Source organism: Ostrea edulis, chromosome 9, assembly GCF_947568905.1.
Source record: "Ostrea edulis chromosome 9, xbOstEdul1.1, whole genome shotgun sequence".
NCBI classification, from domain to species: domain Eukaryota; kingdom Metazoa; phylum Mollusca; class Bivalvia; order Ostreida; family Ostreidae; genus Ostrea; species Ostrea edulis.
In genome coordinates, this window is record NC_079172.1 from 40410743 (window position 1) to 40426182 (window position 15440).

The following is a 15440-nucleotide window of genomic DNA, read 5'->3' on the forward strand; positions in this document are numbered from 1 at the left end:
CGCGTCTTTAATTACTTACGACTTTGAGTTTATTGCTTTATAAAAAGATAGCCGACCAGGTATTGTTTTGTAGTTTAGTAGCTAGTTTCCATGTTAAAATCATTCAGTCAAATAATGAAACAATTATTGACATTTTTCGATCAACACTACACTTTAGTTACCCTTGTCATACAATATTTACCTTATCTCGTACATAAATCAATGGGGACACATTTCTCTCAACTTAAAATTACATTCCTTCACGTCACGTGTGTAAGATAAATCAGCTAAATTGGCTATCATTTTTCTAATTGTCAAAAGCAAAATACAACCAATTTCAGTGAAGATAACAGAAATTAGTATTGTTGAACAAACGAATGTCTGGTCTATTACCAACAAAACAACATTTCATTGTTGGAATAACGACAGTATGGATATTTCATTTTGACAATTGCAGTCGGTGAGTGAAAAAATGGATGTTGATGTTTTCAATAGTTTGAATAACATAAGAAAGGAAAATAGATGTAAATTCCATCTTTCAAAACTACTCTCACAAACTTCGTACGTTAAATTAAAATATTCCTATATTTTGTATTCTCGCATATTCCTTAAAGTAACCTTAGTAGGCATTTTAAAATCTGTAATAACATTGTTGTGACTATACAATATTGTTGGTAACGACGTGCATTACCAGGTATCCAGTAGGGAGGATTTTTTCACTTTCTGTGACCTCTTATAACCGAAAACAAAGTAGAATTGTCTAAATGAAAACTAAAAGGTTATTCCGCCCTCAAAGGTTAAATCACGATTATTGCCAATGATAACACGTCTTAATTGTGATGTTTTCAATTTTTAAAGGACCAAGCTTATATAAGAAGCTTTCTGGCAAAGAACGCGGAAGTAATTGTCCTTCGAATAATCATCGAGACAAGATGATTTCTCAGTGTGTCTTCTTTTTGCGGAAATGCCTTTACATCCACGGTAAGTTCGTCATTGAATGTCATGATGTTTATGGTAATTTTCTACTTACAATTCACCGCCACGGTGGTCTAGAGGTTAGAGCATTCGCCCCGCATGCGGAAGGCCGGGGTTCGAATCCCGGTCGCGACAGACCTAAGCCGTTAAAACAGGTAGTGACAGTTTCATCGCTAGACGCTCGGCATCAGGTGTGAATGTCACGGGTCTTCGGAGATGACCTTATAAACAGATGTTCCTTGTCTCATCAGGTGTGTCACGCTAAAGAACTCCCACTGCTCAGTGGCCGTAAGTACCGAGCAAAGGCCTCAATTTTAGGCCCTTCACCTGTCTTGGTGATGTTCATCTGAGTAAAAAATTCTCGAGAGAGACATTAACCCTTTCTCTACCGGCACATTTTAGAGGTTTTTAAAGACTAAATGACAATATTTTTAAATCGAGTTACATCTGCATGTATCACGATTTTAGATAGGCATGTGATATATAATTTTGTTACGAATTGGACAGGGAACATTTTTTTCATAAAGTTTGTCATGTTATCCCATGACCCCAAGGAGTTCTACGGGGTCAAAGGTCATTTAAGTGCACATTTTTGCAATCTTTTTTCTCTGGAATATATATATTACGACCCCCTTCACTGGATTCGAGTCAAAAATAGGAAATTCTAAATGTATGAGCTGATATGTCTCTTAAAATACTACAAAAACATCACAATCAAATTAATCAATTTTATTGACAAACAAATATTGTTGGTTGCTAAGTAACAACACTCATGGTGTAATTTTGACCATAATTTGCCTTTCTACATCCATTCGACACAATTCAAACATAATTACATTGCATGATGATTAGTAAATGTCACATTATTTTAAAAATATAATCTTTGACTAGATCTTAATCATTTTAAAAGGTTTTTAACAAAAAATATAATGAAGAGAATTAAGGTCAAAGGTCATAAAATGAAAATTTCGTACTTCATATGCATATTCATCATTTTCTAATAATATGACGTTTTGCCATTGTATCCCACTGAATAGTATAAATATTGCAACATTAAAACAAAGATCTTTCATGTTAAAATCTAAAAAAAAAAATCATTTTTTTAATATTCAAATATATTTGGTTGCTAAGCAACAACACCATTATAATATCAAATGCTATGCGAAAATAATGCCCGTTTTTCCTCCCCAAGTTCATTGTACATGTATACGAATGTTCAAGTACTTACTTTCAATCACTAAATTTAAATGTACTTGCATTATATTTAATAAAAATTGCTCTTATTATATTCAACCTCTTAAAACATATTTCTAGACATAATTCTTGATACTAGGTTGTTCCGATAGGGGCATGCGTTGACCAATATCTGTCTATCGACTGGAACGTCTCAGCAGACATGTATAAGATAATGCCCAAAAATCTGAAGAAAAAAAGAAAGATTGTTTATACTTAGCCCCAATATACTGATGTATTCTCAGAGCTTTTGAATACTCAATTGGCTCTGTAAATGTTTTCTATAATCAAGGCCCTCTGAAAATTATGCGTTTAATTACTTGTAAAATTTTACCTGGGGTAATTGTAATACACATTTAATAAATGTGTTAGATGCACAGCCAGATTAATTTTGGTAAAGGTAATCTTATAAAATGCATTTTATTATTCGTTTTAAACTGGAAATCACTGTCACAATATCGGTACTTTAAAACTAGTAATACCTGTACAGTTCCTCTTCAGTGAGAGGCTTCGAACTTCCTCGGGAAGCATATGACAATCCTTCCCCCTAGATATGACCATCTCAGCATAATGGTTGGTAGCAACACAGATGGAGAAAACCAAATTTTCTGTCAAAAACAGCTTCATAAAATCTGCAATTCTCTGAATAATCAGGTCCCATATCTGAAAATAAAAATGCAAATAAAATCAGTATTGGCCATCATACCTTATTTGTCAGCATTTAAAACACTTAGCATACCTTATAATTAGAAACAGAATAATGATTTTCCGTGTTTTGTCTCTTTTTGTATGCATGTTATATCTAGTAATGCAACGATAAACAGTAAAATGGTACACGCATATCAGTGTACCATAATGCCATGATTCCATTTGTGAATGTATTATCTGGATTCATTTGAATGTTAACTAAATGTATACGGATTTAACCCTATATTCAACCTCAAAGAGTCATACCAACTGCATGCCAGGTTGTCACTCCGAATGAAATGCCACAGTTCTTGGATCAGGTGTCCCTGTGTCCTCCACATCAACATACTTCCAATGCATGTCTGGATTTGCCAGTAGACTGTCACTAGTGGAAGATACCTGGAAGCTTCCCATTAAATATTGGGATGTCAATAACCTTTTTAAAGATGAAAAAATACAATTAAGAATTATTGGTTTGTGTTTTAAAGCAGAATATAAGCTTCATGATAGTAAGGGACAGTTTCTCACGAAAGTACTGATCATATTTATTTAAAGATAGAGATGTCCTATATTTGAAGTGCTATTTGGTAAGGGATTACATACATAGTTATTTCGGATTTCAAAGATTTCGGTTGAGCATCACTGAAGAGACATTATTTGTTGAAATGCGCATCTGGTGCATCAAAATTGGTACCGTATAAGTTTTACATACATATGTTAGAAATCAAATGAATGGAATATTTCATTATACTTTGCGAGTGTAGCAGAATGCGTATTGAAAAAAACCCACTATACATCATGGAGGTGTTAGCATTATGCCCAACATATACATGGGAGCAAATACTGAAGAAATTCAGGTTAAAATATACAGTGTCCAGCGAAAATATTGTGCCTCTGAGGGAAACTGAATGGCCCCAGATTTAAAGTAGAATTGAATTGGTTCTTCATTGTACACAGTGTCTAAATCCCCTGGCATGGTACTCTGATGGGGTGTGGATTTAGTCAAAATTAGAGAAAATCTAAGCAAGAAGTGGGCACATGCCCATCAGCTCATAGCACACCAGCATGTATGGATCATATAATTAAATGCTTTTTCAATAGCCTGTCATAACCAGATTTTGATTGATGTTAACCCCCCCCCCCCCCCCCCACGCACACACCTTTTGTCCCAAACACACATTTTGTTTCTATTTCTGTTACAATATGAAGAAAAACCTCAAATTACGGTAATAAATTCTATTATTACGATAATACAATAATGCAATATATGCTTTCCTAACAGATTGTGTTTTCTTTTCATAGAAAGATAAAAAAAAAATTATAAACATAGAAAATCTTGCAAAATAGCCTCCGCACCAATGGTCATGAATGCCCAGTCTGATTAAAACCATCCCATCCTTTTTTCATCGTACACTAAATCCACCCTCTTCTTACACTCGCGCGTCAGGTGAGGAGATACCAAAAGGGGGTGGGGTGGGGGTCAGACTGATTAATGCCGGGCCAGGACAGATTAATTGGTGTCAGATATGTTCAGCTCTTAATAAACAATTGGGTGTTATACACTTGGTTTAGATATCATAAAATATAAATATTTTCTTTCATGAAACGACAAATTATGGCATCAAATCGCGGTTAATATATTAATCGTGCATTTTTCATAACATGACATAACCTCGAACGTTTTTTTCTTCTAGTCGGCCTATGTGGCTACATCAACTTACATGTTTATACCGAATGCATGATCGTTTGGGTCATCCTGCAACAGGATATCCAAGGTATCTTCAGACTTCTTCATCTGACATCAGGTCGTTTTCAAGATGTAAAATACAATACAAGCGTTTGTTGTGTTATTGTTTTCGTTAAAACGGAAACACGTGTGTTGCCCGTGGACACTTTCAGAAAACCCCGCGGCCGCGATCCGGATCACGGGGGAAAAAGTATTATATATACAATATGCAGACTGGTCTTTTTGTTTTCTTTGTTTGGCAGAAAAAATTATTTCTATACCGAATAAATATTACATAACGTTTATATCTGAATTTGAAGTATTTTTTTTATTCACTCTACCGATGTAACATTCTCATTAGGTGTTTTATGAAGTTACAATACAAGTAGGTGGTGTAACTGTTATTTACCAATAATGGTTTTTATACTTCTTTTTTTTTTAAAGCAGAGAATACCTGGCTGATTATTTCATACATATATGTATATTGTTTTAGTGCATCAAAAAGTATTCATATTACCAACAGAGGACAATACAAATAGTTTTCACTACTTTATTGTGCGATGCGCATCGATCGCTTTCAGCACCGACGTTTTATCGCTAATTTTAAAGAAAACCGCGCAGCATGTCCCAATTTCATTTTATCGTAATATAAAAACTAACAAGAATTACAACACGAATAAGGGCCCATCAAAAAGAAAATTTTCTGTACTTTTACAGGCTTATTTACTTTTCCCTATTTCCATATATGAATATTGGTAAATCGCCGATCTGTTTAAACATTGAGAAATAAAATTGTAAGAAAGCGTACATGTGCAAAAAATAGCTATTTTCTTATAACTTTGCCAGGCATTAGAAATAATTTTTATATGTTCTGAAAGCAGGGAATATATGCTTTTCAAAAATATTAAAAATAGTGCATTCATACGGGAGATTAAAAAAATCGTATCGAGGGGGAAAATGGCCTTGTGACAAAGCGTTGCGTCATATTTAGACGAAGCCATCTTTCGCTTTAAATGCTTTTATTAATTTAATAGCTTTATTTACTTAACTGATTTTTACATAGTTAAAAAATATAGAAAATTTCCAAAAATATGATATATAGATCATATATCTTATGACCGTAGTTTGAAAGATTTAGAGGCACTCCTTTTGCGCTGTCCCGTTTTTACGCGCCACCGGTCAAATTGACCGGTACGGTAGAGAAGGGGTTAAACAAGATACAATACAATACAATTGATTTTTATGAAATAATCAACTTTATGACAAATGGGATGACTTCAACTTCTCCATTGTCAACTTCCGATATCTATGTTGCAATGTTCCATTATCACCTGGATATGTTGTTTATGTCTGTTAACAAATTCGATACATTCCATCAAAATATATGCATAGCTGATTTCCTTTTCTAAAGATTGATGCGATGATGAGATAACAAAATCTTCGGTGTATAGCCCTGGCTCAGTTACACATTGTATAGAAACACGTATTTCGTTCAAGTTTTCATTAAATACGTGATATTCAAGGGAACTCTCCATCAAATTACTTACATAATAGATTTCCTTTGGCATGATGTATGTAATATGATGACATATTCAGATGATTCACCGTTTTTCTTAACAATATTTAACATGTTTAATGTTAAACATTAAAAATAGTTCTCATTTAATTTAGCCAAAATATGTTGACCATCTTAATACAAGATAAGAACAGATCTCGTTACTCCTATACTCAAAACATATGCATAGCTGACTTTCTTCTGCATGATTTCTGAAGATTGGTGTGATCGTTAAGGTTTTCATGTAAAACGTTATATTGTATGTTTAAGTAGATGATTTTCTTTAGCATGACAGCATATTCAGATGCTAAAATATCTTACCTAAACGAGCATCTAATGCAAACGCTTAAGATTTTGAAATAAATTTGAAATGAAAATATATTTTCATCAAAACATATTGTATACATATGTAGTTGACTTCCTTAATAGTGATGTGTGAAAACTGATTTCATATTGAGATATTAGAATCACTCGTTGCCATTTCTACAACCAGGACTTAATCATTTAATAAACGCAAAGACGCAGCTACTCAATAGTTTCAACAAAAACTTGAAACTTCATAATGTATAAATAATAGATTATTTAAAGGAACTGAACATGAAAAAAATATTTGTTGCATAATAAACTTAAAAGACCTCCTGAAACTGAATAGTGTGGCCTAAATCTAATTTGCTTGTTTCTATTACGAGATTTGATCAATTTAAAACTCTAAGTTAAAGGTTTATGGAGGTCATCCATTATTTCCCAGTATGCATCTGTGCTCTGACGTAGATGAGACACATTGCTGTTGACTGGGTCACTGTTATACAGTAGAAAAAGTTTATGGATTCATATTACAATTGATGGATAAGGTTTTGGAGCAAAAAGAATTGAAATCAAATCTAATTACAATGCATTAAGAAAAAGAAGAAAACACTCCCACAAAATATCTCCAGCTCCTCCAACTTCTGAACTTACTCAGTACACTGTATGTTTCAAGTTTCCATATCAACTAATTTCATTAGATTTTAAATATTAAGGTGACTGTGTCATAAAAGTATTGCAACATAGGCATGTAACTTATATACTTTATAACAATTTATGTACATGGACCACAGATAAATTTTGGAGATTCAATTTACAATTATATTCTTTATTGACATTAAAAAATGCTTATTTACTAATTTTTAGAATCTGTATCAGAGTCTGATGTTTTTTAAAGAAATCCTACATAATTGCATTGCTCTTTAGGAAATGATCCCTTAATTTATGTCACAACAATTAAATGAGGGTAAAACGACTCTGATTTTTCCCCCAAGAGGCCGACTGCGTTTGACCTAGTTAATAAACTGTCTGTAGGCCATAAATCTTGATAGCATGTCTGCAACAGAATTGTTACTGTATTCTATCACATGTGTTGGAAATGTTTACACACAAATGCCATGTTGTGTTAAGATTTTAATACATGTGAATACAGATGGTATTTTTCATTTTCGTGTTTTTCTTACTTGTTTATTAAGTTGTTATCCAGGTCCTCTGAGACCCCTCTCTGGATATGTATTAAATTCATGGCTAAATGTAAGCTGTATCAATTATAACAGGACTTCGACACACAGTGTTAAAATATGGGTGTAGAGAACTGCACTTTTGGTGTATATTTATGCAATCTAGATGACACAGAATATTCTAACTCATGACAACAAAGACACCCCTTGAATGTACATAGTTACATTGTACAATTTCCATAAGCACATCAATCAAGGAAAATTCCTCTCTCATTAAAATCAACTGCTGGTGAAGAAGCATTATTCTGAGAAACAATTTCTTCCTCTGTAACATCAGGTTCAACCTGATATCCCATATCTAATTCACTCTCTGCTGATGACATTTTAACGTTGATGCTTACAATGTGCCGAAAATACACACAATGTGTCCTACTGATGTCAGCATCAGTGCTGCCCTCTAGTGGATGCTAAGAGATAACCCAACAGGGAGGTAATATTTTTTTCAAAAATGGCAGCTCCAAAGGATTGAAAAGATTAGTTAATCTTAAAATATCTCCCTACTGAAGAAAGCTACATCTTAGTGATTTTTAGAATTCATTATATACATCAAAATGACAAATCTAAAACCTTTGTCACATTTTCATGTTCACTTCCTTTAAGGATGGTACGTGAAGACTAATGGCATTTTCAATTATTAAAATCACTCCGTATAATTGTTATAACTCGGAATTAATCATATATATATAATGAAAACATGCAGCTACTTAAGGTTTGTAAGAAAAACTTAAGAGATAATTGAATTCAAACCCAGTCACTTTTATTGAAAGTAGACATTAACGGCAAACTGACAACCCAACTGTATGACAAACGGGATGATTTCAGCTTCTCCATCGTCAACTTCCCATATTTATGTAGTAATATTCCATTATCACTTCCATATGGTGTTTATATATCTCAACTGATTCGATATGCAAGAGAGTGTTCTGCGTATAGTCAGTTTTTAAATGGAAGTAAGCTCCTGACAAACAAGTTGATGGTACAGGGGTTTCAACAGTCTCGATTGAAGTAAGCATTTCGCAAATTCTATGGTAGTTATAACGATCTAGTTTGTCAATACAACCTATCATTGGGTCAAATGCTGTCTGCGTGTTTCATACCGATTGTTAAGCCGTTCTTGGCACACTGATTTTGACTGCGGATAACTTCGCTTAACTGATCAGGATATAGGGCTCACGGCGGGTGTGACCGGTCAACAGGGGATGCCTACTCCTCCTTGGCACCTGATCTCACCTCTGGCGTGTACAGGGGTCTGTGTTTGCCCAGTTGTCTATTTCGTATTGCTTATTGGAGTTATGAGATTGATCACAGTTCGTTATCTTCACCTTGTTTATTGAAACTAGATATAAGGTTTTAAAGCCTTCATTCATTTTAGTTCATATAACTGGCGATTAGTAGCTAACTTTTTACACTTTAAGTACATGTAGCTAGCTATTAGTAGCACCTGATCCCACCTCGGGTATATTTAGGGTTCCGTGTTTGCCGGACTCTATTTTGTATTGCTTATAGGTGTTAAGAGTGTATGTGTTATGAGATTGATCACTGTTCGTTATCGTCACCTTTCATGTACATGTAGCGGTCTATTGGTTGCAAACTTTTTACACTTTAAGTACATGTACCTGGATATTTGTAGCTAACTTTTTACACTTTAAGTACAAGTAGCTGCTATTACTAGCAAACGTGTTACACTTTAAGTACGTGAAGCCGACTATTAGCAGGTATCTTTTTACACTTTAAGTACAAGTAGATGCTATTACTAGCTAACTTTTTACACTTTAAGTACATGTAATCGACTATTAGCAGCTTATTTTCTACACTTTAAGTATATGTAGCTGGATATTAGTAGCTAACTTTTTACACTATTAGTACATGTAGCTGGCTATTAGTAGCTAACCTTTTACACTATAAGTACATATAGCTAGCTATTAGTAGCTAATATTTTACACTATAAGTACAAATACCTAACATTTTACACTTTCAGTACAGGTAGCTGGTTGCTGTTATGTAACCTTCAGTAGCTAACTTTGCCAATTTTAAATATCAGACTAATAGTAGTCAGCTATTTACTAGTACTTGGATACTTATTGGTAACTTTAGCCATCTTAAGAATGTGTATTTGTGATTATCGACATAACTGTCAGATATTCTAAACAGTACATTGTATATTACAGTATGTTAGAATTCTATTATCATTGCATTATCAACTAGCAGTGCACATGTGCTGTATTCTGCTTATCCTCATGTCGAGTTTTTAAGTCAAGGTAATATTTTGTTAGCAGAGTGAATGAATTTCAGTTGCTACTTTTGTATTCACTTAAATATGTGCTGATAATTGAAATTGTTTTTCTATTATTCATTTAAGGTTAGTGAAGAAAAGTTGTTGGATGCTCTCAGAGAAGAAATACAAAAAGCGAAAACGAGTGCACCAGAAAAGTGGTTTAATGGTGGTGTCAAGAAATACAAGAGCGAAATCGATCCTTTCCCGAAAGATTGATATTCCAATTATCCATACTACTTTCCTAAAAGGGAGCAAACCGCCCGAAATGGTGTCATGCCTAGGTATGTGAGAGAAAAACAACAGGAATTTGATCCCACTCCCAAGAGATGGAAATACATACGTCATCGTAGTCTACCCTTGCGAAAAGAGGATTTTAAAGACGATGGATATAAAGATTGGGAACCGAAACAACGACCAAAGCAGAAAAGACGACCAAAGCAGAAAAGACGACCAAGACAGAAACGACGAACAAAGCAGAAACAACGACCAAAGCAGAAACAACGACCAAAGTAGAAACGACGACCAAGACAGAGACGACGAACAAAGCAAAAACAACTAGCAAAGCAGAAAAAACGACCAAAGCAGAAAAGACGACCAAGACAGAGACGACGAACAAAGCAGAAACAACGACCAAAGCAGAAACAAAGACCAAAGCAGAAACAAAGACCAAAGCAGAAACAATGAACAAAGCAGAAATAACGACCAAAGCAGAAACGACGACCAAAGCAGAAACGACGACTCACAAAATAAAATAAAAGATGAGCCGTTCTTGACACACTGATTTTGACTGCGGATAAATCCGTTTACCTGATCAGGATATAGGGCTCACGGCGGGTGTGACCGGTCAACAGGGGATGCTTACTCCTCCTAGGCACCTGATCCCACCTCTGGTGTGTCCAGGGGTCCGAGTTATGAGATTGATCACTGTTCGTTATCTTCACCTTGCATACAATAGAGCAGTTTCTATGCATTTCAAAATACATATCTCCGATGTCAATGACAATTACTTTGTATCTTAAATAGCATTATGTGATTCTATAAATGAATATTGCTGTGTAGCACAGGTATAGTAGATTTATTTTTTGACACAAATAACCTACGAGTGCACTAGAAAAGTGTTTGAATGGTGGTGACAAAATTGAGGTGATTCAAAACTACATACAGTGTAGTCTCCCCTTGCAAGAAGACGAATTTAAAGACGATGGAGATAGAGATCGGGAACCGAAACAACCAAGGCAGAAAAGACATCAAAGACACAAACAATTATAACAACATTAAAGACAATATTGAATAAAGCAGTTTCTACGCATTTATAAATATATATTTGATATTCTTGATAATCATATTGATTGAATAAATATTGCTGTGTAGTACAGGTATACTAGATTTATTTATTGACAAATAAAACCTAGTTTAAGCCTATGGAAATTCATGATGTTCTACTTTGAGAATAGTATTTGGGAGCGTACAGATGTAAATAAGTGACCTGTTTATCATTTGAATGTAACTCTCTAGAATTGTCTTTTCGCATCATTTCCGTCGAAGGTTATGCCACACGATATACTAAATATGAAAAAGAACTAGATACATTGTCAAAATGGATTAAAAGGTTAAGAGGAATATCAAAATCCCGTATTGGACACATCAAAACAAAAGTATGTACCACCTATCATTCTGTGTTTAGTAAACCAAAAGTGATAAAAGAATTAGATAGGTTACATGAGGAATATGTTTTGGTTCCAGCTGACAAAGCTTATAACAAAATTGTCTTTTTTGTAAGGCTCATTATTACAACTGTGTTTTACACGAACTTGGCATTAATTCCACTTTTGGTAATCGTACTTATACTCCAACTGCCCTTTCAAAGGATGAAATTCTTCAAAACCATGCTTCATATTTAGACATATTTGATATCCCAGTCAATGGGTCGGATAAATAACAGTTGCCGTACCTATACTGGATTCCTAAACTTCATAAAAACCTTACAAAGATACATTGCCGGATCCAATAAGTGTTCTTATAATCCTCTATCTTTGCTCCTCATAAAAATATTTACAGTTGTGAAGGAGAAACTTCAAACGTACTGTGCCACTACATACAGTATACGACACGAGTTTTATACGTGTTCCACACAACACGGTGGAAAAAATTGCCCAATACACGGTGGACCTTTAGAATTGTCGGCACCTTTGAAGTCCTATTTTTTTCGAGCGAGCTAGACATTGAAGTCCACGGAGGATTTCCGTGGATGTCACCTGGGCCTCCGTCGATACCACCGTGCTCCTCTGTATGATAAAACAAAGAAATGAAATAAATAGCATTATTATACCTCAGTATGAGAATTCTATGCAACGGGTAATCTGATTAGTCCAGTCAGTCAGGGGCCAGGGATGACCAAACTTTTAAACATCATATTTCCATATCATATTTCCCCTTGGGCAGATTCGTGCATTTTCCATAAATTTAACGTCAAAGTAGACGAAGTGTATTATGACGTCACAATAAGTCCGAGTCATTCTACATTCATAGTTCGTAAGGCACAAAATATGCGGGTCTCTGATATACAGTTTTAAAATCGCATGATTTGGGTTGATACAAAAAACAAGCAAGTAAATCAGCATTCAACGAGAATGGAAATACAAAATCTGGTTATCATATCACTATATTTCGATGTTTGTACTTTCTAATACGTTAACGATGCGGTGTTACCGTTAGGGCGATATATCAGCTACATACAATGTATAGATGAGCGGACTCCAATTTCAAATGCATTTTTGTAGTCTTGCTTTGTTTCGGTATAATAAACAATTTATTGCATAATAGTGAAGGAGATATGAAGATTTATTCACCCAAGAAAAATCATATTCAATATGATTTTTCTTGCGTAAATAAATCTTCATATCTCCCTCACTACCATGCAATAAATGTATATTATTATACCTCAGTACGAGAATTCTATGCAACGCGTAATCTGATTGGTTTAGACAGTTACGTGCCAGGGATGATAAAACTTCATATTTCCCAAACTTCAACCAGAGTTCGTTTGCTCACGTAATGAGGCCTCGACGGGGAGTTTGCATATCTCCCTCTCAAACATCATACCTCCTCATAATATTTACCCCTTGGACAGTCTCGTGCATTTTTCATAAATTTAACGTCAAGGTAGACAAAGTGTATTGTGACGTCACAATAAGTCTGAATCATTCTATTTTCATAGTTCGCAAGGTACAACATATGTGGTGTCTCTGATAACACCGTTGAATCGCATGATTTTGGTTGATACAAAAACAAGCAAGTAAATCAGCCTTCAAGGAGAATGGAAATACAAAAATTGGTTATCATAATTATCACTGTTTTTCGTTGTTTATACCTTCTACCGTAATACGTTGACGGCGCGGTGTTACTGTTAGGACGATCTCAGCTACATATAATGTATAGATAAGCCGACTCCAATTTCAAATGCACTTTTGTAGTCTTGCTTTGTTTCGGTATAATAAATAGTTCATTGCATGAATGTTCGGAAGATATGAAGATTTATTCACCCAAGAAAAATATTCCCCGATGACAATGCCCGAGGGGAATATAATTTTTCTTGGGTGAATAAATCTTCATATCTCCCTCACTATCAGACAATAAATGTATAATATCAAGAATAAAATTTCCGAAATGATTCACCCAAAAAACCGTTTCGCTTGGCCAACATGACCCCCATTCATTATGTAGAAATTAGCTATAAATCATTTAATTCTTGTAACTGTTGTTTAATTATACATTGGTGTTTTCGCTACATATCTGTATGCAGACTTCCCTGCAGATGCTCACGCCTTTTTCTGAAACACCCAAATTCTCGACATCCTGTATATAAACACCTCTGTTGTTCCTACCACCCGTCGGTACATTTTTTTCACGGCTCGTGCAGCACAAGTTTACCAAATAAAAGGTTCATGAACAACGACAATCACATGCCAGTAATTTCAATTTGATGAAGAGCAGCTCAAAGAAATGTGTACCATAAGCAGTGGGATTTTTTAACGTGTGGTTTCCATTGTAATTAGGAATAGGTGATTAAGATCTGCTATTATATACATGTTTACATGTGGTCTTGAAATATCACAAAGTATACAATTGAAAACGATTGATATAAAATGCAGACTTTTTCTCGTTTATTCAGTGACTCACACACTTGCCCATCTTCTGAATGAAAGTTGTAAAACAAACGTACTAGGTTTTGGTCCGTTAAAACATACTATGGGGGTAAAATTCATCTCGTCTCCGCTAGCCACGGGTTTGGGGTCAACTGTGCCTTCGTGGACGAATAATCTTGGCTAGCGAAGATGACAAAAATGCCTAGATATTCCCCTTGCATGCGTTATACAGTAAATCCATATGAAGTTGTAATATACATGTAGATAAGGTGTTTTGACTTGATATCAGATTTCCAAATCAATCTTAATATTTTCCGCATTCTGTCAATGACTTAAGGACACCGTCTGATACAAACCAAAGTCGTTACACATAGTCTATAAGCCAGATCTTTTGCTTGAAAATAAGAAAAAAATATCCATTTCATAAATATCGTGTTTAGTGTAATTAATGTATATGAACCGGCGATTTCTTTACATGTAATACATTAAGATTTGTTTTCTTTTAAAATATCATAGAGTAAAATATATGAAAACTTTACCTTAACGTAGGTTGCGGGTTTGCTTACGTCATCGTTTTCGGGTACGCAAATCCTATGACTAAATGTCTTTTTACGTGCATATTCAATTGTGACGTAACAGTTGTCTGAATAAAGTACACATGTGTCATTAATTGAATATAAAGACCGTAATACTTTACCGATATTCACTTGTAAATATTACCAACAATTATTATCAAAGTAGAACATGCTTTAATTGTTTGATTTTGTTAAAATCTTCCTTTTGTTTCCGGTGCAAAATTTCGACTAATAATGTTTTATCCTGTTACTGTATAAAGTTTAGCAGCGGACAATTTTGGGAGGAGAGGCAGCTGTTGATGTTGGGAATGCTGGTATAAGCGTTTTTAGAACCCGGGGAAAAATCGGACGGGACTTACCGAGTTCATAAAAGTTTTATTCAGAAATTTCACGCGTTTATAGCGGACTTTGAAAATGGCGAGTTCATAATGTTATTCCTACCCAACCATACAACTGCCGTGAAGATCGGACAACATTGAATAATTAAAAGCGTTTGGGCAGAGATATCCTATAAAGAAATGTTTCAATGTGTTTTGCTGCAAATGTATCTGAAAACTTTTCCAGACCCCTGAAAAAATTGAACAGGAGTTGCCTATACTATAAAGCCCCTCCCCCGACATTTAACGTGTATTTGATGGAGAGAGAGAGAGAGAGAGAGAGAGAGAGAGAGAGAGAGAGAGAGAGAGAGAGTTTGGTGCTGTTCGTATTAATATGATAATGATAATATTAATATCAAAGCGAAACAT

General features: G+C 34.7%; 2 long non-coding RNA genes across 2 annotated transcripts; one reads left to right on the plus strand and one right to left on the minus strand.

The window, feature by feature from the left end:
- The first annotated feature begins 861 nt into the window (after nt 1-861).
- On the plus strand, nt 862-11382 carry LOC130050141 (uncharacterized). Its single transcript, XR_008798558.1, has 2 exons — nt 862-960; nt 10059-11382. It is a non-coding gene; the product is annotated as an uncharacterized LOC130050141 (long non-coding RNA).
- Nucleotides 1669-5084, minus strand: LOC125658957 (uncharacterized). Its single transcript, XR_007363858.2, has 4 exons — nt 4596-5084; nt 3142-3310; nt 2670-2850; nt 1669-2374 (listed from the first exon to the last, which is right to left on the minus strand). It is a non-coding gene; the product is annotated as an uncharacterized LOC125658957 (long non-coding RNA).
- Nucleotides 11383-15440: the final 4058 nt, after the last annotated feature.